The sequence below is a fragment of the Coregonus clupeaformis genome, unplaced genomic scaffold, assembly GCF_020615455.1.
Source record: "Coregonus clupeaformis isolate EN_2021a unplaced genomic scaffold, ASM2061545v1 scaf2507, whole genome shotgun sequence".
In the NCBI taxonomy this organism is placed as follows: Eukaryota; Metazoa; Chordata; class Actinopteri; order Salmoniformes; family Salmonidae; genus Coregonus; species Coregonus clupeaformis.
Window position 1 is genome coordinate 17,061 of NW_025535961.1, and position 27,738 is coordinate 44,798.

At 42.0% G+C, this 27,738-nt stretch overlaps 1 pseudogene; it reads right to left on the reverse strand.

The window, feature by feature from the left end:
* LOC121551871 lies at nt 1-27,446 on the reverse strand (annotated as a pseudogene).
* Between the last annotated feature and the right edge of the window lie 292 nt (nt 27,447-27,738).

The following is a 27,738-nucleotide window of genomic DNA, read 5'->3' on the forward strand; positions in this document are numbered from 1 at the left end:
GCATGTTTGTCTAAAGTGGAGCATTTGTTTTAAGTCATGTATAATATACATTAGGCCCAGACTCTGAACCCCACGGCCGGTGTCAGGTCCAGATCATCCTCTGTTACTCCAGGAGGAGGAGAGAAATGAAAGCGCTGCAGGAAGGAGGTGACGAAGAGGAAGAGCTCCATTCTGGCCAGACCCTCCCCCTGACACACCCTACGACCTGGAAGAAGATAACATCAAACCAAATCAAATTGTATTTGTCACATACACGTGATTAGCAGATGTTATAGCGGGTGTAGCGAAATGCTTGTGCTTCTAGCTCCGACAGTGCAGTAATATCTAACAAGTAATATCTAACAATTTCACAACATATACCTAATACACACAAAACTAGTAAGGAATGGAATTTAAGGAAATATACATATATGGAAAAGCAATGACAGAGCGGCATGGACTAAGATACATTAGAATTTTATAGAATAGAATGCAGTATATACATATGAGATGAGTAGTGCAAGATATGTAGACATTATTAAAGTGACTAGTGTTCCATTTCTTAAAGTGGCCAGTGATTTCAATAGGCAGCAGCAGCCTTTAATGTGCTAGTGATGGCTATTTAACAGTCTGATGGCCTTGAGATAGAAGCTGTTTTTCATTCTCTCGGTCCCAGCTTTGATGCACCTGTACTGACCTCCCCTTCTGGATGATAGCGGGGTGAACAGGCAGTGGCTCGGGTGGTTGATGTCCTTGATGATCTTTTTGGCCTTCCTGTGACATCGGGTGCTGTATGTGTCTTGGAGGGCGGGTAGTTTGCCCCCGATAATGTGTTCGGCAGACTGCACCACCCTCTGGAGCCCGCTGCGGTTGCGGGCGGTGCAGTTGCCGTACCAGGTGGTGATACAGCTCGACAGGATGCTCTCAATTGTGCATCTGTAAAAGTTTGTGAGGGTTTTAGGTGCCAAGCCAAATTTCTTCAGCCTCCTGAGGTTGAAGAGGCTCTGTTGCGCCTTCTTCACCACATTGTCTGCGTGGGTGGACCATTTCAGTTTGTCGGTGATGTGTACGCCAAGGAACTTGAAGCTTTCCACCTTCTCCACTGCGGTCCCGTCGATGTGGATAGGGGGGTGCACCCTCTGCTGTTTCCTGAAGGTTATTTTGATGATTGAGTTGGAGGCGTGCTTGGCCACGCAGTCATGGGTGAACAGGGAGTACAGGAGGGGGCTGAGCATGCACCCTTGTGGGGCCCCAGTGTTGAGGATCAGCAAAGTGGAGATGTTGTTTCCTACCTTCACCACCTGGGGACGGCCCGTCAGGAAGTCCAGGACCCAGTTGCACAGGGCTGGGTTCAGACCCAGGGCCTCGAGCTTGATGATGAGCTTGGAGGGTACTATGGTGTTGAATGCTGAGCTATAGTCAATGAACAGCATTCTTACATGAGGAAGACAACATGAGGACAATAGATCTACATCTATTGGTTCCTATAGTTGACAAATATCAATACTGTCATCAATATAGCTTCCATCCCCTCAACTCTCTCTGGGCCAAAGCAATGAGCACCATAGAAGGATATCTGATTTAGATCATTGCAGGATAGTGTCAATAAAGAAACAAACAGTTGAACTCACATGCAGAGAAGGGCATGAAGGCATCCCTCTCAACGAATCACCCTTCCTCATCCAGAAAGTGGGTGGGGTTAAAGGTGTGTGGGCTCTCCCATTTGCGTCTGTCTTGTAGGACAGACGTAAGTAGAGGAAACACAAGCGTCCCCTTCTTGATGAAATATCCCTGGAAGGTGATGTCTCGGCTGGTGGTGTGAAGGATGGCCATGGGTGCAATGTTGGCCAGTCTCTGGATCTCATGGATCACTGCATCAGCGTAGGGCAGGTTCTTCCTGTCCTCTACCAAGGGCTGACGACTTCCTATGACCCTGTTGATGTCTTCCTGCACCCGGTCTGTAAATTAAAGAAAGAGGGAGGTACAAAGTTAATATAAAATCTGAATGATCTTTACCTTGGCTGCAATTCAAAGACCTGTGGTTCAAGTGGTACTAAGGTGTATGTGTCAGGTTAGTGTATGGGTTTCTATCAAACCTTACCCTGTATGTGGGGGTACTTGGCCATTAGCAGCAGACCCCAGTGCAAGGTGGTGTCGGTACCAGCAGAAAATAGGTTGGCCACAGTCTATCAAATTCTAATTGTGGTAATGAGAGTCCATGATGCCTGATTCCTTACATACACAAACAAACGCAGGTAATGTTTCAGCAAACAAGAACAGTTATTTCAACTGTTTTTAATAAAACGTGTATATTTCTTTTTTTATGTGTGTGGGGGCTACCACCGGACTCCCCTAGTTATTAATTCCAAGACGTTACATGTTTCTAACTATAAAAAGTCTCCTTACCTCCAGGGTCTGCTTTCGGATGAGGAACAAGTCCACGAATCCTCTACACATCTAACGGTTGAAAGTCCCCTCACCAGCTCCCTCATCTCCTTCTTGTTGTCAATTTTTCATGACAAGCGTCCTGATCTTCAACAATGGGTCCAGCCATGGAAACATGTTATACAACAATTTCTCCATAAACAAAAATGAAAGCAATAATTCACTTTTATTTTGTCTGGATATTATAATTGAAATAATCAAATCAAATCAAAATGTATTTGTCACATGCACCGAATACAACAGGTGTAGACCTTACAGTAAAATGCTTACTTACAAGTGTAGTATCTGAACAGTTTATAATTTTGGCTGACGTTTGCAAATGGTGTGTTAGATGAATTTTACTCTGTCTTGCTGAAACATCTGGAAAGCATCACTATATGGGCCCCCTGAAACAGAGGAGACTTGGATATGTGGAAGCCAGGGATTGGTCTATTCAAAACACCCATCTTATGTTACATAGGATATATATCAGGTTTTCAACAAAAGACGGGGAGAATAATCATATTTGAGATTGGGTTAGTTGTTCTCCAGATTCTGCAGAAATCTGTAAATTGACGCTGAAATCTTTTGATATAATAAACCTTTATAATCAAAGTACAGTGTCAGCGGATTCCTTGTCAACACAGCATATCAGCATCGTTGTCTCGACACCACAGAGAATTGGCGACGAGGATTTTAGGTCGTGTTGCATCTGTTTCAACGTTCCATCGTGGGCTGCGAGCTGACTCCCGCTACAGAGGCCGGCAGATAAGGTGAGCTTTCTCACAACTTTGGGCGCTGGTCAGTTCGTGTGCCTGTGTGTGCGTTGGGGGATGCACCGTTAAAAACTTGTGTGTGCGCTTTGCTGTGGGATGACAATCCGTTCTAAATTTCTAAAGTTGTTTGCGTTGAAAACAACGCAAACAGGGGGGAGTGCGAATATATAATACAGGATAAAAGTGTCTATAGGAATTGATAACACTGGGCCCATGGAAATTTGGCTTGAATAAAATTAAAGGGAAAAGGAATAAAATAACGGAATAGAATGGAAAAGGAACTAAGGAAAAAAGTATACTGTTAGGACGTCGCTGATCTACGGAAGCCCTCAAACGAGGCGATCATTAAGATGGGCCATAAATCCTGGAGAGTCACTAGGTGAATTTTCAGGTCAGTTCAAGGAACTGTGAGATTGTAGAATATACATTCAATTGTATGTTACCTCTCGGTATATAGTTGACGAAGTATATGTCCGAAGTAGCCTCTCATTGAATATCTGCAACTCAAGGTAGCATAAATTTAGGAAGGAATATAAAGGAAATAGGAGCGACGTAAGCATGCTTTTAAGGACCGTATGAATGGATGCATTCTTTTCATGTGTGTGTGAGGGAATGAGAGTGTGTGTGTTTGCGCAAAATTAAAGAGGTCTCTGTTGTGTTTCAGCTGTGTGTTGACTCATGCTATGATAAGATTTATGTTAGAGATATATACATATATATGTTTTGGTTGAGAACAGGGGTTTTAGTTTTTGTAAGGAAATATGTTAATTACGGTTAAAACCTTATGAGTCTCCATTTGAGAGAACGTTTTTAAAACATTGTTAAAAAACTATGAGCCCCGGGGAGGACGTTATGATTGTTAAAAAACTATGAGCCCCCGGGAGGACGTTATGATTGTATAGAGAGGATTCGTTTTAAACATTGTTAAAAAACTATGAGCCCCCCGGGAGGACGTTATGATTGTAAAATAAAAAATAAATAATATGCCATTTAGCAGACGCTTTTATCCAAAGCGACTTACAGTCATGCGTGCATACATTTTTTTGTGTATGGGTGGTCCCGGGGATCAAACCCACTACCTTGGCGTTACAAGCGCCGTGCTCTACCAGCTGAGCTACAGAGGATTCGTTTTAAACATTGTTAAAAAACTATGAGCCCCCCGGGAGGACGTTATGATTGTATAGAGAGGATTTGTAATGGATAAGAAAATAACTATAAATCTGCAGATTAGAATAAGTGAAGATAAGAAACTTCGAAGTAGGATTTGTGTTCTATGTTTTGTGTTGGTTTGTGCGTTTGTTCAGTGTTACTGTTTGTCTGTGTTAGAAAGAACGGAGGGACAGCTGGTCTGTCTGCTGTCTGACTTAGAGAAAAGTTACTGTGGGAGAGCTCCTCTCACCTTGAAATCGCACTAGCAAATGTGCTGCGCATGCGTGGGATTTTATGAGTTTAGAGTTACACAGAGCAAATATGCCACTCCCCTGCCTGCACTGAGCTGCTGGGAGACGCAGACTTAGAGCTGAAAAAGAAGGAGGGGGACTTTGAATACACACGAATAAAGTATTCTGTTTGTTAAGTGGCTGTTGCTTAATTATGAAACTATTTGATTGAGATCCATTGAATGTACAAATAAGAGTTATGTTGATGGATTAAAAATAAAAATAAATAAATAAAATAAAATATTATTGCGCTATTTATAATATTCCTGAGTTAAGCTGTTTGCTTATTTCTTAGCACGAATGTGAACATAGGTATGTCTAAACGTGTATTGTATGGTTGAAATAACCCAGTGAGTGCATAAAAGACTAAATTCTTGTCTGTTTCTTTTGTTCTTCTGTGATGTGAGAAACGAGAAGGAGGGGACAGAGAGAGAGGAGGTGCTGACCAGTACGTCACGCGACAGCGTGTGCTGCCCCGGATCCAGTCCAATTAAGGCCAGTACTGTTCTATCCACAAACTTACTTTTCCTTACAGGATATAATAGATACAGTGGGGAAAAAAAGTATTTAGTCAGCCACCAATTGTGCAAGTTCTTCCACTTAAAAAGATGAGAGAGGCCTGTCATTTTCATCATAGGTACACGTCAACTATGACAGACAAATTGAGAAAAAAAATTCCGAGAAAATCACATTGTAGGATTTTTAATGAATTTATTTGCAAATTATGGTGGAAAATAAGTATTTGGTCACCTACAAACAAGCAAGATTTCTGGCTCTCACAGACCTGTAACTTCTTCTTTAAGAGGCTCCTCTGTCCTCCACTCGTTACCTGTATTAATGGCACCTGTTTGAACTTGTTATCAGTATAAAAGACACCTGTCCACAACCTCAAACAGTCACACTCCCAAACTCCACTATGGTCAAGACCAAAGAGCTGTCAAAGGACACCAGAAACAAAATTGTAGACCTGCACCAGGCTGGGAAGACTGAATCTGCAATAGGTAAGCAGCTTGGTTTGAAGAAATCAACTGTGGGAGCAATTATTAGGAAATGGAAGACATACAAGACCACTGATAATCTCCCTCGATCTGGGGCTCCATGCAAGATCTCACCCCGTGGGGTCAAAATGATCACAAGAACGGTGAGCAAAAATCCCAGAACCACACTGGGGGACCTAGTGAATGACCTGCAGAGAGCTGGGACCAAAGTAACAAAGCCTACCATCAGTAACACACTACTCCGCCAGGGACTCAAATCCTGCATTGCCAGACGTGTCCCCCTGCTTAAGCCAGTACATGTCCAGGCCCGTCTGAAGTTTGCTAGAGTGCATTTGGATGATCCAGAAGAGGATTGGGAGAATGTCATATGGTCAGATGAAACCAAAATATAACTTTTTGGTAAAAACTCAACTCATCGTGTTTGGAGGACAAAGAATGCTGAGTTGCATCCAAAGAACACCATACCTACTGTGAAGCATGGGGGTGGAAACTTCATGCTTTGGGGCTGTTTTTCTGCAAAGGGACCAGGACGACGACCCGTGTAAAGGAAAGAATGAATGGGGCCATGTATCGTGAGATTTTGAGTGAAAACCTCCTTCCATCAGCAAGGGCATTGAAGATGAAACGTGGCTGGGTCTTTTAGCATGACAATGATCCCAAACACACCTCCCGGGCAACGAAGGAGTGGCTTCGTAAGAAGCATTTCAAGGTCCTGGAGTGGCCTAGCCAGTCTCCAGATCTCAACCCCATAGAAATTCTTTGGAGGGAGTTGAAAGTCCGTGTTGCCCAGCGACAGCCCCAAAACATCACTGCTCTAGAGGAGATCTGCATGGAGGAATGGGCCAAAATACCAGCAACAGTGTGTGAAAACCTTGTGAAGACTTACAGAAAACGTTTGACCTGTGTCATTGCCAACAAGGGGTATATAACAAAGTATTGAGAAACTTTTGTTATTGACCAAATACTTATTTTCCACCATAATTTGCAAATAAATTCATAAAAAATCCTACAATGTGATTTTCTGGATTTTTTTTTCTCATTTTGTCTGTCATAGTTGACATGTACCTATGATGAAAATTACAGGCCTCTCTCATCTTTTTAAGTGGGAGAACTTGCACAATTGGTGGCTGACTAAATACTTTTTTCCCCCACTGTACATTGTGTATGCATAGAATATTTCATGTTGTGACCATTTGACAGGGACTTGGCATCAGACTGATTAATTGATGTAATTGACAATTGCACATTAGGGTATTTTTTTTATGCATGAGTTGTTTTGATTAGAGTTGTGTTGGAAATCCAGCACTGAGATTATTCTGTAAAATTAAAGTGATTGGGTGCTTATTAAGCAATTGGTTTGTGGGTGCTGTAGTGTTGCTGGATTGCAGGTCTTTCTTTTTTGATTGCTCTGAAGTTGACTACTTTCCTTTACTTTTCTTTATCGGATGTGGTAAGATTGCCACTAATCAATAATTTGGTTTAAAAAATAAATACATTAATAAATAAATAAATAAATAATCTAAAAAAAGTTTTAAAAAAGAAAGAAAAAAAAATAGGAGGGAAAGATGAGCTACATAGCTTAAAGTATTTTTTCGTTTACAAATTAATTAGTTTAAAATAAATAATAATAAAATAAATAAATAATTCACAATAAAGGAATATAAAAGAGTTGTTACAATGGGGAAAAAGGACATAAAAACTACAAAAGTAATTACTCCTGTTGATGTAGTACAAAATAGTAATCCTCTAGTTAATGGTATTGCAAGGTTATCTGGAAAATTGAATAAACGTTGGCCTGACATTGAACAACCATGGCCAGTGGAAGGGACTCTTAACCCAGACGTAATTAAAATAATGCAAGTGCTTGTGGCCACATATAAGGCAGATCAAAAGAAGGGGAAAAAAGGGGAACAACGTAAAGAAAAGAGACAAAGAGAGCTGGGTGTTCTTAAGTTGTTTGAAAATGAGGGACAAAAACTGATAAAAGATAAAAGAGACAGAGGTATAGAGAAAATGGCAAAAGAGGCGAAGGTAACAGAAAAACTAATGGCAGAAGTCAATACACCTTTCTCACATACGGATTCAGCAAAGAGGCCCCCACCTTACGAGGAAAAAGTAGAGTTTAAGGACGTCTATCCTCAGCTTCCAATGATCATTCAGGAGGGTGATTATTGCATCAGAGATGAAGATGAACGAATAATAGAGAGAGGACAAGCAGAAACAACCATAAAGATTAATCCAAACTCCAAAAGTAAGAAGAAAACGACATGTCTGGAAACTAAGGGTAGAGTGAGGTTCAGGAGGATGGAATTTGAAGATGATGATGATGATGATGATCAGAGTGATTCAGAAGAGATCATGGGTGGATATGACCCTGTAATCAGACAGAGGTTGGCCAGAGTGGAAAGAAGGTGTGATGGAAGTTGGAAGGAGAAGGATACAAGAGATCCGAGCTCTGATGAAAGTCAAGATGAAGACAGCGATGAAGATTTGGAGATTAAAGGTGCTTCATGTTCAAGAGGATTTTATTCTACAATGACTAGCACAGAAGAAATAGAAAGAGATATGGATCGATGCATATCATGCTTGGATAAGGCGAATAATTTAGAAGAAGTAAGAGAATTGGAAAAACAACTAAAGAAGCTGAAGATACAGAAGGAAAAACTGCTGAAAAAAGGATCTCAAGAATTGGGGAGGAGGTATACATTGCGGCCAAGAAAAGGGAGCACGAGTAAGAAGATGATGCTGTGATAATTCGAGGACAGAATCTGGAGTATAAGCCTTTGCAGAATACCGATATGTCAGATATACTTGAGAAGCTGCCTACTCTTCAAGATGGAGCATATCCTTGGATTTCTAAATTGGAAGAAATTACGGTGGGAACACAGTCTGCCATAGGAGACATTAAGAGACTTTTGGCTAATCTCCTTGGGATTCCAGGGATGGAAGACATTTTTCAGAGAGCTGGACTTAATCGATATGTGGAGACTGCGGTGAATGATCCTGAGTTGTTAGCTGCAAGTAGAAATCAGCTGTGGAGAGCACTGAAAGATACGTTTCCAACAAATGTGCATCCTGACAACATTCTGATTGACCCACTAGGACAACAAGAAAATCCGAGAGCCTATGTGTCAAGAGTTCATCAAGTGTGGATAAATATTACCAGAAATGATCCAGATGTGAGTCAAATAGAGCAGTCAATTTTGCGAGCTAAACTGCAGATGGGGCTGCCCTCACCGGTAAGGAGCAAACTGGCAGAGGTGGTTGGACTTGGAAGCATGACAAAAGGTGTCTATACAGATCATATAGCCCATCAAGTGGATCTGTACCGGAAAAAGGAACACAACCAGAAAGAACAGGCCAAGAAACTCTCAGAAAACTCAATCAAATACAACTGGTGGAGAATAAGAAGAAGGAGAAGAAACAGGCTTTGGTTATGCAGAATCAGTGTTCACCAAATCAACAATCACTGCCACAGCTTCAACCGAACCAGGTCCAACCGCAATTGTACCAGCCACCATTAGTGGGATCAGTTGTTTCATATCCACAGCCAGTTTCTGGACAGACACAGAATTGGAGAGGAAGAGGACGAGAAGGCTTAGGAAGAGGAAGAGGAGGAAGATTTAAGCCATACTTCCAGCAATCTTCAGAAGTGTGTTATAATTGTGGACAGGTTGGTCACTTTGCCTGTGAGTGTAATGGACCAGGAGGAAACACCAGAGGGAATTTCAGAGGAAGATACAGGGGCCAGTCAAGATCATTTGGAGGACCGGTGAACCCTTATAGGGGCCCGGAGCCAGGACTCTAGAGGTGCCCAGAAGATCCGAAAGGGGGGTGTCAGCTGGTAGCATCAGGACCGGAAAAAGATCCAACAATTGAGGTGAAAGTAAACAATCGACCATTGGAAGTGATGGCGGATAGCGGAGCTGCTTTCACCTGTGTTCGAACCTGAAGATGCTACACATCTTCCCATGTCCAATCAACTAATTAGGACAATCGGATTTGAGGGAGTGAAACAGCTGATTCCTCTTACGGAACCAATTGAGCTCTGCTATAAAAATCAAAAAATTACAATACCCATACTGGTATCGGAACATACACCTATTGCATTGTTGGGAAGAGATGCATTGTGTAGATTGAACTGTACAATAAAATGTACGCAAGACGGCTGTCTGGTAGAAGTGCCAAAAGAAAAGGTTTACCAATTGTTGATGACGACAGAGATGGATTCTTCTTCAGTATTTTGGATTGGATATCTCAGTGCAGATTTTTTGAAGCAGGCTAAGATATGGGAGAAATTCATTGTGGCAAACATGCCAGGTGCGAGGCTTCCGGAATATCCATTTCATTGTACGCTCAATTATTTCAAGAATGCTGCCCAATCGAACTCAGAGGAATGGTTGAGTCATCAACCAAAGAAAGTTCAACTCAGCTCATGTTGCATAATTTTAGGACCACAAGGAGCAGCTATGAAGATAAACACAGACGATTTTCTGGATAAAGAATTTGAGATTGAGAAGAGTGTGCCACATGTGACCTTGTTGGTTTCTGAAGACTATGAGCAGAAGCGTATAGGAGGAATTATGACAGAAGTAGAGAAAGCTGTTTTCGTACCAATGAAAGAGAATTTGGCGATTTGGAGGAGTGAAGATCAGCGATTTCTCAAAATCATGATTTCGGCTCAAGGACAAGGACAGCCACAAGCTGTACGGATGACACATGAATCTATTTGCAGTGCGAAGATGGATTCAGACCCTATGAAAGAGGAGATGTTGCAACAAGTTCCAGAAGGTTTGTGGTCTCAACACAGTGCCGATATTGGACTTGTGAAATCAGCCCAACCGGTGAAAGTTGAACGTCGACCAGGAGCCAGACCTCCTTGGAAGAATCAGTATCCATTGAAAGATGAAGCAATCCAAGGGATCGAACCACAAATTGAAGGACTTTCGAAAGCAGGTGTTTTGAGGACAACAAAAAATCCTCAGAGTAACACGCCTTTGTTGCCTGTGAAGAAACCCGATGAAACTTATCGTGTGGTTCATGATTTGAGAGCGGTGAATGAGGTAGTGACTGATTTTCCAGCAGAAGTGCAGACCCACATACAGTGGGGGAAAAAAGTATTTAGTCAGCCACCAATTGTGCAAGTTCTCCCACTTAAAAAAAGATGAGAGAGGCCTGTAATTTTCATCATAGGTACACGTCAACTATGACAGACAAATTGAGAAGAAAAAAAATCCAGAAAATTACATTGTAGGATTTTTTATGAATTTATTTGCAAATTATGGTGGAAAATAAGTATTTGGTCACCTACAAACAAGCAAGATTTCTGGCTCTCACAGACCTGTAACTTCTTATTTAAGAGGCTCCTCTGTCCTCCACTCGTTACCTGTATTAATGGCACCTGTTTGAACTTGTTATCAGTATAAAAGACACCTGTCCACAACCTCAAACAGTCACACTCCAAACTCCACTATGGCCAAGACCAAAGAGCTGTCAAAGGACACCAGAAACAAAATTGTAGACCTGCACCAGGCTGGGAAGACTGAATCTGCAATAGGTAAGCAGCTTGGTTTGAAGAAATCAACTGTGGGAGCAATTATTAGGAAATGGAAGACATACAAGACCACTGATAAGCTCCCTCGATCTGGGGCTCCACGCAAGATCTCACCCCGTGGGGTCAAAATGATCACAAGAACGGTGAGCAAAATCCCAGAACCACACGGGGGACCTAGTGAATGACCTGCAGAGAGCTGGGACCAAAGTAACAAAGCCTACCATCAGTAACACACTATGCCGCCAGGGACTCAAATCCGGCAGTGCAAGACGTGTCCCCCTGCTTAAGCCAGTACATGTCCAGGCCCGTCTGAAGTTTGCTAGAGTGCATTTGGATGATCCAGAAGAGGATTGGGAGAATGTCATATGGTCAGATGAAACCAAAATAGAACTTTTTGGTAAAAAACTCAACTCGACGTGTTTGGAGGACAAAGAATGCTGAGTTGCATCCAAATAACACCATACCTACTGTGAAGCATGGGGGTGGAAACATCATGCTTTGGGGCTGTTTTTTCTGCAAAGGGACCAGGACGACTGATCCGTGTAAAGGAAAGAATGAATGGGGCCATGTATCGTGAGATTTTGAGTGAAAACCTCCTTCCATCAGCAAGGGTATTGAAGATGAAACGTGGCTAGGTCTTTCAGCATGACAATGATCCCAAACACACCGCCCGGGCAACGAAGGAGTGGCTTCGTAAGAAGCATTTCAAGGTCCTGGAGTGGCCTAGCCAGTCTCCAGATCTCAACCCCATAGAAAATCTTTGGAGGGAGTTGAAAGTCCGTGTTGCCCAGCGACAGCCCCAAAACATCACTGCTCTAGAGGAGATCTGCATGGAGGAATGGGCCAAAATACCAGCAACAGTGTGTGAAAACCTTGTGAAAACGTTTGACCTGTGTCATTGCCAACAAGGGGTATATAACAAAAGTATTGAGTAACTTTTGTTATTGACCAAATACTTGTTTCCCACCATAATTTGCAAATAAATTCATAAAAAATCCTACAATGTGATTTTCTGGATTTTTTTTTCTAATTTTGTCTGTCATAGTTGACGTGTACCTATGATGAAAATTACAGGCCTCTCTCATCTTTTCAAGTGGGAGAACTTGCACAATTGGTGGCTGACTAAATACTTTTTTTCCCCACTGTACCTTGTTAGCCCAAATTCCTCCTGATGCGACACATTTCACAGTGTTAGACTTATGTGGTGCATTTTTTAGTGTTCCACTTAGTGTAGAAAGTCAGGGTTTATTTGGGTTCACATATAAGGGACAGTTCTATGAGTACAGTAGATTGCCACAGGGGTACAAGCATAGCCCTCACATTGTCAATAAAGTACTGAAGGAAGATTTGGTAGGGATAGATCAGATATTGCAAAGCACTGTCATTCAGTACGTGGATGATATAATTATCTGTTCACAGAATGAGGAAACATGTCATAAAGACTCAATTAAATTGCTACAGGTATTGGCAGAAAATGGGCATAAGGTTTCACAGAAAAAGTTGCAATATTGCCAGGAGAAGGTTGTTTATTTGGGTCAGAATATAACGCATGGACACAGAAGCATTTCAGACAGTCAATTGGAAGCTATTCGTAAGGCTCCGAAGCCTAGAACTGTCAGAGAGATGATGACATTTCTTGGTATTGCTGGTTATTCTTCAGCTTGGGTTGAGAGCTATGCTAGTTTGACGGGACCTTTGAGAGCTATGGTTAAAGATACTGGGAGTGGTCAACTCCATAGCAATCTTTCCTGGACACAAGAAGGCCTTGTGGCATTTGAAACGATCAAACAGAGGTTACAGGAGGCACCTGCACTCACACTACCAGACTACTCTAAGAATTTCTTGCTATATGTGTCTACTTCCACTGGAGGTAAATATGCATGTGCAGTTCTTTGTCAGCCGACAGGTACAGGGACGAATCCTCAACCTATTTCCTACTACTCTACTGCCTATTCAGAAGTAGAACTAAGGCTACCACTGTGCTACAGAGCAATGGTGGGAGTATATTCAATGTATGACAAAGCATCATCTGTTACGATGGGTTACCCAGTAACAATTCTTACCCATCATAGTCTCAGAAATCGTCTGAACTATGGAAAATATACATTGACTATGCCTAGGCTTAGAGCAGGAAGATGTCACCCTAGTGAGGTGTGATACGGTGAATCCAGCCGAGAATTTGCCAACTTCAGAGGATGGTGAGCCACATGATTGTGCTCAAGAAGCAGAAAAATACTTGAGGCTTAGATCAGATTTGAAAGCCTTTCCATTACGTGAGGCAGACCTAGAGTATTGGATTGACGGGTCTTGCTATCGTGTGGGAGATAAATTGTGTGCTGGCTATGCAGTAGTTAAATCCCAAGGAACTGGATTTGTTGTTGAAAAGGCTGAAGTAATACCACAGCCTCGTCGCACAACTTGCTGAACTTGTGGGGCTAACAGAAGCGTGTTTGTTAGCAGAAGGAAGCGAGTGACAATATATACTGATTCTGCATATGCACATAGTGTATGTCATTTGTTTGGAGCAGTGTGGAAAGGTCGAGGGTTTAAGAAAACGGATGGTTCTCCGATACAACATCATGCGCAAATAATGAAACTGTTGCATGCTATGATGAAGCCTAAAGCGATAACGATAGCTAAGTGTGCAGCTCATAAAACCGATGTGTCAAAAGTCACACAAGGGAACAAAGCTGCTGATGAAGCTGCAAAAGCCGTCACAGGAGTGGACAAATTGGGCAAGGTTTTTCTGGTCACTCATGGAGTGGACTTGGAAGACAAAAGTACGCTTAAGGATTTGATTTTGATGCAGGAAGCTGCTTTTACGATTGACAAACAGTTATGGCTAGACCGAGGTGCCGTCAAATATGCTACTGGTCTTTGGAGAAACCATGAGGAGTTGATAGTAGCGCCTCTAGACCTATTAGGCCTGATGATTCAGGAAGCACATGGGTTAGCTCATGTTGCAAGGGGAGAAAAGATCACAAAGGAGTATGGTTTTTGGGCACCATATTTGCTTGAACAGGTTGACTATGTCATAGGCAGGTGCACAATCTGTCTGAAAAATTATGTTCGTAGGGGTGTGACTGTTCTTCCTGGTCACATTCCTACACCGAGAGGTCCTATGCGTGAGTTGGTTATCGACTTTGTTGATATGATAAAACCAGTTGAAGGGAAAAGATATATGCTGGTGGTTGTGGATAGATTTTCACGATGGACGGAGGCCTGTCCAACCAAGCGAAAAGACGCTCAATCGGTTGCCAAGTTCTTGTGTAAAGAAGTCATAAGCAGGTGGGGACTTCCTGATCGAATATCCTCAGATAATGGGAAAGAGTTTGTGGATAAATCAGTGAAATTGATGTTGCAAAAATTGGGAATTAAGCAACGTCTTGGAGCAGTTTATCACCCACAAAGTCAAGGGATTTGTGAAAAAATGAACGGTGTTTTGAAAAATCGCATTGTCAAAATTTGCCAGCATACGGGTCTAAACTGGTAGGCGGCGCTTCCTTTAGCATTAATGGTATGTCGCTCAAGTGAGTTGCGTGATCTACGTATGACACCCCATGAACTGGTCACAGGAAGAAGGATGCCTACGCCTTGTTTGCGAACAAGCGGAAAGGGTCCAAGTTTGGCTCTTTTGGAAGATGAAATTAGAGCGAACGTTACATATATGGCCAATTTTCATAAAAAGTTGTCCACATATGTTTCTGACAGGCAAAGAAAAGAAGAGGTGCAGGAGAAGCTCGATGAGCAAAAAAGGAGTACAGTGCAACCTGGGGACAAGGTGTTCGTGAAGGTATTTAGAAGGAAGTGGTATAACGAACGTCGTGAAGGACCATTTGAAGTTGTTCGTAGTACTGGAACGGCTCTCCAGGTTAAAGGGTCTCCAACGTGGTATCATTTGTCACATTGTGTTAAAGCGCCTAGAGAAGAGGTGTCACGCGCAGAGAGACAGGATGTTGAAGGCTCAAGAGAGCAGGATGAAGATAGGGAAGAACAGGCAGAAGGAGAGATGCATGACAATATCCAGAGTCAAAACCCAGAAGGAGAGATTGTCCATGCTGTGGAGAACGTTGATGATCATGTGTACACTTCTGATGATGCCAGAGATGACTCTGCAATGGATGGACAGGAAAGGAGATTTGGAGACATTGATTTTTGTCCCAGAAACAACAGGGCATATTTCAGTGGAATGTGAAACCGCAGAGATCACCAAGGGCAACTCTGTTACAGGAGAAGCTGGTGATTCGGTTAGACAAAGTAGCCCCAGACCAGTTAGGAAAAAAGTCAGACCAAAACGTTACGAAAACTAGGGTTGAAGTAACTCTAGAAAAGTCAGCTCAGCTTCCATGTCAGTGTACGAGAGAGAACAGTGGTGAAGGGAAATTTAGAGTTCAGTGGGAAGATAGCTATGGCAGGAGTTTAGATATGTTAGGAGCAGTTGCATTGAGAAAGTATGCGTTGCTGAATGATAAAAAAGACTGAAGATTGAGGTGATTGCAGTCTCTATGTGTACAATTCCCAGCAGGAGGATCAAGGTGATTATAAATGTATTTTTTATAATCCACAGTTTGAAAGTGAGGGATTAGAGTCAGGACTGAGAGTTAATGTAGTGACACTAGTGGTGATAGATGGAAATACAAGTAAAGAGCGCCAAGCTGTAGGGATAATAGATGAATCAACAACAATGACATCAACACTTCAGCCTAATACAACAACAATGAGAAGCAATTCAACTCTTTTAACGTTGACAGTTATTAAAGCTATAAATGTATCACATTTGATTACAATGGCGCCTCAGAAAATCGGCTCAACACCAATTTTAGAAAAAGACTGTGATTAGGGTTAGGATGGGTGGTACAGCTCATCTTCCTTGTAGATGTAGAGACGGAGTGGGGGTGGTGACATTCCTCCCACGTGGAGAGATAATTATGGAGAATAAGTGTTGGTATCAGGACCAGAAGTAGAAGCTGTGCCCCCTAGTCAAAGGAAGTATATTTTGTACAACGATATGAAGTGGAAGAGGGTTATGAGTGATTGCTCACTTCTTTTTGCATAATGTTACATGGGAAGATCAGGAGAATATACTTGTACTTATTTAAAGCCAGCGTTTAAATTTGTTCGGTTAAGAATTACTGGTTAGAAGGCTATGTAACTCGTAAGGTGACGCTTATGATGAAAGATTTAAAGTCTGTTGAAGTTTCCACAGTCACCAAAGGAGTTCAGGAGCAGTATATTACAGTACTCACTCCAAGAGTAAATAATACACAGAGGATATCTGCCACTTTGCCCTTGGAAATAATTAAGAGTGTTAATATATCAACTAAAGCCACTATCTTAACAGTAACTCTGAAAGAGATTAATGTTACGACGGCGATAACACATTTCGGAAATGTGACACAGACACCAACAACAACTTTTCTGAAATTAAAGGATGTAGTAAATGTGACTCAGAAGTCTATGATACAGATGGAGATTGGTGTAAATGGTAGTAAGGACAGTGTTGAAATAGGAGAGCAGATGGTAGCAGAGAATGATGAAGATTCATCTGAAATAGTGCAGAATTCTATCCCGGAGGTACAGGATGAGTTCTTTAATTTTGATGGAACACCAGAATTTTTACATTTTAGTCATTTAGCAGACGCTCTTATCCAGAGCGACTTACAGTTAGTGAGTGCATCATACTGGCCCCCTGTGGGAATCGAACCCACAACCCTGGCGTTGCAAACGCCATGCTCTAGCAACTGAGCTACACGGGACAGAAGATACAGTGGGGAAAAAAAGTATTTAGTCAGCCACCAACTGTGCAAGTTCTCCCACTTAAAAAGATGAGAGAGGCCTGTAATTTTCATCATAGGTACACGTCAACTATGACAGACAAAATGAGATTTTTTTTCTCCAGAAAATCACATTGTAGGATTTTTAATGAATTTATTTGCAAATTATGGTGGAAAACAAGTATTTGGTCAATAACAAAAGTTACTCAATACTTTGTTATATACCCGTTGATGGCAATGACACAGGTCAAACGTTTTCTGTAAGTCTTCACAAGGTTTTCACACACCGTTGCTGGTATTTTGGCCCATTCCTCCATGCAGATCTCCTCTAGAGCAGTGATGTTTGGGGGCTGTCGCTAGGGCAACACAGACTTTCAACTCCCCTCCAAAGATTTTCTATGGGGTTGAGATCTGGAGACTGGCTAAGCCACTCCAGGACCTTGAAATGCTTCTTACGAAGCCACTCCTTCGTTGCCCGGGCGGTGTGTTTGGGATCATTGTCATGCTGAAAGACCCAGCCACGTTTCATCTTCAATGCCCTTGCTGATGGAAGGAGGTTTTCACTCAAAATCTCACGATACATGGCCCCATTCATTCTTTCCTTTACACGGATCAGTCGTCCTGGTCCCTTTGCAGAAAAACAGCCCCAAAAGCATGATGTTTCCACCCCCATGCTTCACAGTAGGTATGGTGTTCTTTGGATGCAACTCAGCATTCTTTGTCCTCCAAACACGACGAGTTGAGTTTTTACCAAAAAAGTTCTATTTTGGTTTCATCTGACCATATGACATTCTCCCAATCCTCTTCTGGATCATCCAAATGCACTCTAGCAATCTTCAGACGGGCCTGGACATGTACTGGCTTAAGCAGGGGGACACGTCTGGCACTGCAGGGATTTGAGTCCCTGGCGGCGTAGTGTGTTACTGATGGTAGGCTTTGTTACTTTGGTCCCAGCTCTCTGCAGGTCATTCACTAGGTCCCCCGTGTGGTTCTGGGATTTTTGCTCACCGTTCTTGTGATCATTTTGACCCCACGGGGTGAGATCTGCGTGGAGCCCCCAGATCGAGGGAGATTATCAGTTGTCTTGTATGTCTTCCATTTCCTAATAATTGCTCCTACAGTTGATTTCTTCAAACCAAGCTGCTTACCTATTGCAGATTCAGTCTTCCCAGCCTGGTGCAGGTCTACACTTTTGTTTCTGGTGTCCTTTGACAGCTCTTTGGTCTTGGCCATAGTGGAGTTTGGAGTGTGACTGTTTGAGGTTGTGGACAGGTCTCTTTTATACTGATAACAAGTTCAAACAGGTGCCATTAATACAGGTAACGAGTGGAGGACAGAGGAGCCTCTTAAAGAAGAAGTTACAGGTCTGTGAGAGCCTGAGAAATCTTGCTTGTTTGTAGGTGACCAAATACTTATTTTCCACCATATTTTGCAAATAAATTCATTAAAAATCCTACAATGTGATCTTCTGGAAAAAAAATTCTCAATTTATCTGTCATAGTTGACGTGTACCTATGATGAAAATTACAGGCCTCTCTCATCTTTTTAAGTGGGAGAACTTGCACAATTGGTGGCTAACTAAATACTTTTTCCCCCCACTGTATATCTGATCAATAACGCTCGTTAGGGAAGAGAGAAACTAAATGGAAGGCATATGGATTTGATTCTTCTGTTTTGCAAATTAAAGATGGATGGGCAGGTAGGAATCTATGGTTCCAGCAGTTAACTCATTCTGTAAGATCAATGAGGAATCTGGACGGTCCATGTCTGTTGAGAATTCCAGCACCAGGCACATGGGGTTCAATCTTAGAGATGGTGGCTCAACCTCTATCAACTGTTTGTCAATCTTATGCTTTATCATGGCTGTTGTATCAGCAACAATCATTAACAGATATAATGATGTCGTTGTCGAAGCACTTGTTTAGGCCTAGGTTTAATTGTTCTTGGTTAAATTAATTACCCTATGTGAATTTGTTAGATCGGAAGGAAAATAAGTTAACAGCGATTCCTGAAGCACTGGAGGTAAAACCCGTGAGGGCTAAAAGCTGTTTTTGTTCAAATAAAACATATGATGGACCGGGTATGTTTATGGGAATATCAGATTGTGATGCTTATATGATGACTTTGGGTATGCATGACCGTACATTTAGTGATGAGATATATAAAGTAACTTTTTCTGTTCCATTTAGTAAGAAGAGCAGGACTTTGATGGTAAAAGATCAGCTTTTGCCTGGCAATGTGACTATAGGGAATTTTCGAGATATTTGGTGGGTTTGTGGTGATAAAGCCTATATATTCTTACCCTATGGATGGACAGGATGTTGTTACATGTCGACGTTGAAGCTTCCATATGAGGTTTATACCATTCAAAAGGGGGAAGCACCGGACACAGCTCAATCTGATTCTAGGTCTGGAAATAGGGTGAAAAGGGAAATGGCGCAATTTCATAATCTGGAATCCTACCATTGGAGGATAAGTCTAGGAGAGAAGTGGGGACTTGGACTTTTTCCATGGTATGGTGTAACATTTTTGGCAGTTCACATTGATAATATTACCTATACTTTGCAGGGTTTTGCAAACAAAACGATACGAGGGTTTAACCTTCTGTCAAATACTCAAAGAAGTCACAGACTGACGCTGTTGAAACATGACATGGCTCTTGACTATATTTTAGCCAAACAGGGTGGCTTATGTGTGGCTATGAACTTGACGGGGGACGATTGTTATACTTTGATTCCCGATAATTCCGATAATATCACTAGTGTTATAGATGCATTGAAGAGTATAAGGGATGCGTTTGGTCAATCTGAAGGAGCTGGATGGTCAGCGAAGGCTTGGTTGCAAGATCAGTTAGGCCCAGTGGGAGCAGTGATAGTTCAGATTTTAGTAGTGGCCCTTGTAGTGCTGTGTGTGATGTTTTGCTTTTGTACTTTGTTATTGACTTTTGCGAAGGCTATGATATTGAGATGGGTTGGTTGTGATGCCTGGAGAAAACACTCAGATGCCGTTGTTAACTGTTACTGATCTAGATGGAGATGAACAAGTGGGACTGGATGGAGTATTGATGGATAGATATCCATTTTGAATATCTGATTGTGTGATCATTTTTCACATTTCATTACATATTATTGTGATATTTAGTATTTTCGAATGAATCAAAGGGGGGAAATGGAATGTGATTCATTTTATATACAGTGGGGAAAAAAAGTATTTAGTCAGCCACCAATTGTGCAAGTTCTCCCACTTAAAAAGATGAGAGAGACCTGTAATTTTCATCATAGGTACACGTCAACTATGACAGACAAATTGAGAAAAAAAAATCCAGAATAACTAATTGTAGGATTTTTTATGAATTTATTTGCAAATTATGGTGGAAAATAAGTATTTGGTCACCTACAAACAAGCAAGATTTCTGGCTCTCACAGACCTGTAACTTCTTCTTTAAGAGGCTCCTCTGTCCTCCACTCGTTACCTGTATTAATGGCACCTGTTTGAACTTGTTATCAGTATAAAAGACACCTGTCCACAACCTCAAACAGTCACACTCCAAACTCCACTATGGCCAAGACCAAAAGAGCTGTCAAAGGACACCAGAAACAAAATTGTAGACCTGCACCAGGCTGGGAAGAATGAATCTGCAATAGGTAAGCAGCTTGGTTTGAAGAAATCAACTGTGGGAGCAATTATTAGGAAATGGAAGACATACAAGACCACTGATAATCTCCCTCGATCTGGGGCTCCACGCAAGATCTCACCCTGTGGGGTCAAAATGATCACAAGAACGGTGAGCAAAAATCACAGAACCACATGGGGGACCTAGTGAATGACCTGCAGAGAGCTGGGACCAAAGTAACAAAGCCTACCATCAGTAACACACTACGCCGCCAGGGACTCAAATTCTGCAGTGCCAGACATGTCCCCCTGCTTAAGCCAGTACATGTCCAGGCCCGTCTGAAGTTTGCTAGAGTGCATTTGGATGATCCAGAAGAGGATTGGGAGAATGTCATATGGTCAGATGAAACCAAAATATAACTTTTTTGGTAAGAACTCAACTCGTCGTGTTTGGAGGACAAAGAATGCTGAGTTGCATCCAAAGAACACCATACCTACTGTGAAGCATGGGGGTGGAAACATCATGCTTTGGGGCTGTTTTTCTGCAAAGGGACCAGGACGACTGATCCGTGTAAAGGAAAGAATGAATGGGGCCATGTATCGTGAGATTTTGAGTGAAAACCTCCTTCCATCAGCAAGGGCATTGAAGATGAAACGTGGCTGGGTCTTTCAGCATGACAATGATCCCAAACACACCGCCCGGCAACGAAGAGGTGGCTTCGTAGAAGCATTTCAAGGTCCTGGAGTGGCCTAGCCAGTCTCCAGATCTCAACCCCATAGAAAATCTTTGGAGGGAGTTGAAAGTCTGTGTTGCCCAGCGACAGCCCCAAAACATCACTGCTCTAGAGGAGATCTGCATGGAGGAATGGGAAAATACCAGCAACAGTGTGTGAAAACCTTGTGAAGACTTACAGAAAACGTTTGACCTGTGTCATTGCCAACAAAGGGTATATAACAAAGTATTGAGAAACTTTTGTTATTGACCAAATACTTATTTTCCACCATAATTTGTAAATAAATTCATAAAAAAATCATACAATGTGATTTTCTGGATTTTTTTTCTCATTTTGTCTGTCATAGTTGACGTGTAACTATGATGAAAATTACAGGCCTCTCTCATCTTTTTTAAGTGGGAGAACTTGCACAATTGGTGGCTGACTAAATACTTTTTTTCCCCACTGTATAATTTTATATATCATTTTTATATTATTGTTGATATTGATGTTTTAATTTGCATGTGTTGCTTTGCAAAAGATACTGGTTGGTGTTTTCTTTTCTTCCAGAAGCATATGGGGGAATGTATAGAGGGGATTCAAATACTCAAACATGGACAATATGAATGGACTGGAGGAAGTTGAACAAGGAAGGTGTGGAAATGTTCAGATTCCATCATCGACGTTGTATTGAAAGTCGACACTGCTGAGGAGATGCAGTGTAGTGGACTACATTTCAGTGTCTGCAATGATTTATATACATATTTGCATGTGTAATACATAATTTGTGTCATATTCTTTCTGTATAAATTTTTTGAAGAATGATGTTTTCTGTTGTTGGGTACATGTGGGGACCTCAGATGTTGTTGTTTTTCGTGGATGCTTAGGGATATTGGGTCTAGGCAGGGACAGAGAGAATCCACAGGAGGGTCCGATGGAGTCGACCAGCCTGAATGTGGACATTTTTGATTGTATTTTTGTTTTCTGAGGTTTTCATGTATTCAAGTGCATCATAGCTTAAAATGCATTGATAAAGATTTATAAATTGATCTGGAGTACTTAGGTGGTCGCCTGGGGCAGAGGGGCCGTGAGAGAATTTTCCTGTCTTGATTGATTGATGGATATTTGGAATGAAAGCTGCCAGACAGGTTTTTCGCTCTCACACTCCATAAAAATTTGTTTACACTAAATTTGTCTACATAAAAATGTGTTTATTCTCCATACATTTTGTTTTATTGCTAAAGTTACTCAAGAAGCCTGATGTAATAAAAATTGTTATTTGTCATAATCTTATTATTTTTGTTTTCGAGACTTAATTAGTCTCGAAGGGGGGAAATGTGTAGTATCTGAACAGTTTATAATTTTGGCTGACTTTTGCAAATGGTGTGTTAGATGAATTTTACTCTGTCTTGCTGAAACATCTGGAAAGCATCACTATAGGGGCCCCCTGAAACAGAGGAGACTTGGATATGTGGAAGCCAGGGATTGGTCTATTCAAAACACCCATCTTATGTTACATAGGATATATATCAGGTTTTTAACAAAGGACGGGGAGAATAATCATATTTGAGATTGGGTTAGTTGTTCTCCAGATTCTGCAGAAATCTGTAAATTGACGCTGAAATCTTTTGATATAATAAACCTTTATAATCAAAGTACAGTGTCAGCGGATTCCTTGTCAACACAGCATATCAGCATCGTTGTCTCGACACCACACAAGCCCTTAACCAACAATGCAGTTTTAAGAAAAATAAGTGTGAAGTAAAAAAATAAAAGCAGTAAAATAACAGTAGCGAGGCTATATACAGGGGGTACCGGTACAGGTCATGTGTGGGGCACCGGTTAGTTGAGGTAATTGAGGTAATATGTACATGTAGGTAGAGTTAAATTGACTATGCATAGATAATAAACAGAGAGTAGCAGCAGCGTAGAGGGTGGGGGGCTGGAGGGGGACAATGCAAATAGTCCGGGTAGCCATTTGATTAGCTGTTCAGGAGTCTTATGGCTTGGGGGTAGAAGCTGTTAAGAAGCCTTTTGGACCTATAGACTTGGTGCTCCGGTACCGCTTTCCGTGGTAGCAGAGAGAACAGTCTATGACTAGAGTGGCTGGATTCTTTGACAATTTTTAGGGCCTTCCTCTGACACCGCTGGTATAGAGGTCCTGGATGGCAGGAAGCTTGGCTGTACTGATGTACTGGGCCGTACGCACTACCCTCTGTAGTGCCTTGCGGTCGGATGCCGAGCAGTTGCCATACCAGGCAGTGATGTAACCAGTCAGGATACTCTCGAGGGTGCAGCTGTATAACTGTTTGAGGATCTGAGGACCCATGCCAAATCTTTTCAGTCTCCTGAGGGGGAATAGGCTTTGTCGTGCCCTCATCACAACTGTCTTGGTGTGTTTGGACCATGATAGTTTGTTGGTGATGTGGACACTAAGGAACTTGAAGCTCTCAACCTGCTGCACTACAGCCCCGTCGATGAGAATTGGGGCGTGCTCGGTCCTTCTTTTCCTGTAGTCCACAATCATCTCCTTTGTCTTGATCACGTTGATGGAGAGGTTGTTATCCTGGCACCACACGGCTAGGTCTCTGACCTACTCCCTATAGGCTCTCATCGTTGTCGGTGATCAGGCCTACCACTGTTGTGTCATCGGCAAACTTATTGATGGTGTTGGAGTCGTGCCTGGCCATGCAGTCATGGGTGAACAGGGAGTACAGGAGGGGACTGAAGTGTTGAGGATCATTGTGACAGATGTGTTGTTACCTACCCTTACCACCTGGGGGGCGGCCTGTCAGGAAGTCCAGGATCCAGTTGATGAGGGAGATGTTTAGTCCCAGGATCCTTAGCTTAGAATAATCTAGCCTAGTGTGACCAGTCTGTCATTGTTCTCAATGTAATCATCATCATAAGCACGGTACAATACCTGTACTGAAACAGAGCCTCCAAGTTGGATGGTCTCATTGGCTCGATCCATCATGCCTTAGAACTGGGGATCAGAGTTTTCAAACCTGCTGCCAAACACAATGTTGCAGATAATGTTGGAGACAGCGTAATTCATTTGCTTGGTTGTGTCAAATGCCTTACCTGTGACAAAGACCAACAACAGAATCGAAATAAGAAAAACTGAGAAGATTGCGCAATACAAATGTAAACGTAATTTCCGATTGAGCCGACATATGCAGCATCTACCGTGAATGCAGTCTCTGCTAGTGCCAACGCGGGAACATTGCCTTTAAATTTCAATCACGCTGTAATGCTGAACCTCCGCGATACGGATTGTATAAAGCCCTTAGACTTGTTTTGATTATGTTTCTGATTATCAGAACTTCAAACTCTTACCATTGTGTACTTCAAACATGTAGCAAACTTCCTCTCTATGACCATCTCTTCACTCGCTTTCTTACCCATTCCAAAGTCTCTAAGGTTTGTCAGGGCAAAGCGTCTCATCTCTTTCCATGAGTCTCCATTGACAAACAGAATCCCTATAGAAAATTACAGTGAAACAATATTGTTCTTGTGGAGTTGAGTGACATTCGTACAGGAATCAAGATCTCCTTTCAGAAGCACAGATTAATGGAAGTAGCAGGTTTCATACAAAATCTGTTTTTTTTTCTTCATAGTTTAATATAGTCAGGAGTAGGGTTGCAAAGGGAAGGTATATTACTGGAGACTTTCGAAGTTTACCAGTAAACTACCAGAATTTTGGTAGCTTTCTATGTTTAAAAAATATATATATCAGATGATATCTAGTGGCCTTTTGGGGTACTTCAGCTCATCACAGGTGTTTGTAATGATCTCTGGCCCTCTTTGTGGCCTTATCACATGTAAAATATATAAAATAATCAAATAAGATTATGAAGAAAATGAATTAAAAAGCTGTAAAACATTATCCTAAATATAAACCATCGACTTAGTGAATAACATTGGTGTTTAATATGAGGGTTTCAGTATGAAATATCCTTTATATTTATTTTTACACACTTTAATTTATTTTATTATGTCAATGTCTTTGTTGTAAATGTTTTGGAGCAAACTGGTGGCAGTTGTAAAAAACTAAATAGTTGGAAGAGTTGCAGAGTTAATTGAAAATAATGGCATTGTTGATTAGATGCTTTTTTCATTGAGGCTTTTTGTTACAGGAGTGGGTCGCAGTTCGGGCGACCCACTAAGTGTCATCCTCCGACAACCATAGGCACCTCCTCACTCACAGTTGGGACTAATTATCTGCCTATTGGTGTCACCTGTGGCTATCTGATTCACCTGTGTATTTATGCCCTCACTTCCCTGTGTTCCCTTGCTCAGTTTTCTCTGCTCATTCCTTTATGTCAAGCAGTATGTATCAGTGTCGGATCACATGACGGAGTTACAGGTACTCGAGAAGTGTTCTCCCTGTGTCATTGTGTTTTCCAGTCAGAGTTAGTATTTCGTATTGTTTGTTGTCAGCCTGTTTTTTGGAGACCTATGTGCTCCTCATTTGTTTTCGTGTATAGTCCGTTGTTTTGTATCCTGGCTTTTGGACCACCAGTAAAGATCCTGTTTCACCATCCTTGCCTACTGCCTACTGTTTATCCTGCACCGCAACTGGGTCACACCTCACACCAACCCTTACAGCTTTTCTCTTCAACCTTATGGTCTATCCACTAGAAACCTCTGGATTCAGGGTTTCATATCTGTGTACAATATGGACACAGATGCGAATATTTTTTTCAAAGTAATTTAAGTATAAATTACCAAAGTTGCCATAGATGACTTGTTTATTACCAAAATTACTGAAGATTCCAGTACCTTTGGTAATTTACCGGTAGCTTTGCAACCCTAGTCAGGAGAGAATAACAGATTTGTCAGATATTTAGGGTGGTGTTTACAGTATAACACCAACCATACCTGTTTAATGGTCCATTGTCAAGTGCAACGTAGTTGGCCTGTGCACCAGGTAAGTTATCTGACATTATATGTCCTTTGTTTAGTTCACTGAGCACAGGAGTGATGTCCCTGTCCCCAAACTCCTCTGCATGGTTTACCAGTGCCTGCTTGACCATCTTGTATCCTGCCACAACAACCACTTTTCTGGGTCCAAAGTGAATCATGAAGATGGAGACATATTTCTTGGAAAGCTGTTGAACATTAAATGAGCTGAAGGGCCAGCTTTATTAAGACAGATACGATCCTTTCATTTCAGAGACAAATACCTCAAATATGACTGGATGACCATCCGAGGTCAATGTTTGACAGACAAGTTTAGTATTTGGTTTATTGTGTTACCTCCCAGAAATGAATGACTGATAGTCTAAATACTGTAAGTCGGTCAATACCTAGAGAGGAGGTACTTGAAATTGAATAGTTCAATCACGCAAGCTTTTGATTTATTGATCTCACCCCACAGATAGTCTGGTAGGGCCTCTTAAAATCCAGCAGGAGCATGTTACCAAGCAGGGCAGTGGGATGGTCCTGGAGGCTCCTTCAACTGTTCCTCAGAACTGGAAACAGAGGAGAGGAGGTAGAGGACCAGCAGAAACAGCACAGCCCCCAGCAGTGTCACCGTGCTCGATGTCTGGAGAAGACCTATAAGAGACCTCTTCAAACTCAGCTCTTATACCTTACACTGGGCTAAAAAGAGACTAATTGTGTTCACACAAAACAATAACTCTCTAAGAACTTCCTGCTCATTGATCTGCCTGTCCATGAAGGCACACCTTTTTATAGAGGAATGGACAGCCACAGGGGAGGCTAGGCAGTTTGAAAAACATAGAATAATACTGCCAAGCCTAGACAGCACATGTCCTGCAGATCATTGAGTAAATTATTGTATGGTCTGATACCAGTGACTGTGGTTTATCATGTTCACTATACCTGTAAAGAAAACTCTCTCAAACCCTCTCTCTGGTCCTGGGACAAGAGACAAACCTTGGGATTCTCTAGCTGCTGCAGTACGCTCCCTAACCCCCTATTGGTTGTAAATCATCCGTTCACACTTCTGTTGCTAGGCCAGTTTGCTATGGTTGCCTTATCTAACTCTCCTGAACAAGTCAGCTGACTGGGGTCAACCAATTAGGTGTCCACCTGGGGTAGGAGAATCCCCAACGCTATCCCTGAGCTCCTCAGTCTCGCTCTGCAGCTTCAGGTTTCTAAACCTCCTGGCTGCATCAAGAGGGCCTCACCTATGGACCTCCCACCCATGGACACTTTCCTTCACTCTGGACTTTCCCCAACATCGTCGTGGTGTTAGTGCGTGAATACCATACAACCACAATTCACTATTCCATCAGTCCTCTTCCTGTCGCTGTGTGTGTGCCTGTCTGTTCAGCGTGGTAAGAAAGTGTGGATTCTATCCCTGTCTCCTAGTGGTCATTTACGTTCTCTAACCGGGACACCGGGGCAGTTACACCTCAAATCGGAACTGACACCTCTTTTGGAGACCACCACATGGTGGCGCTCTTTTTCAATACTTGTCATCCTGAGAGATGTTCCG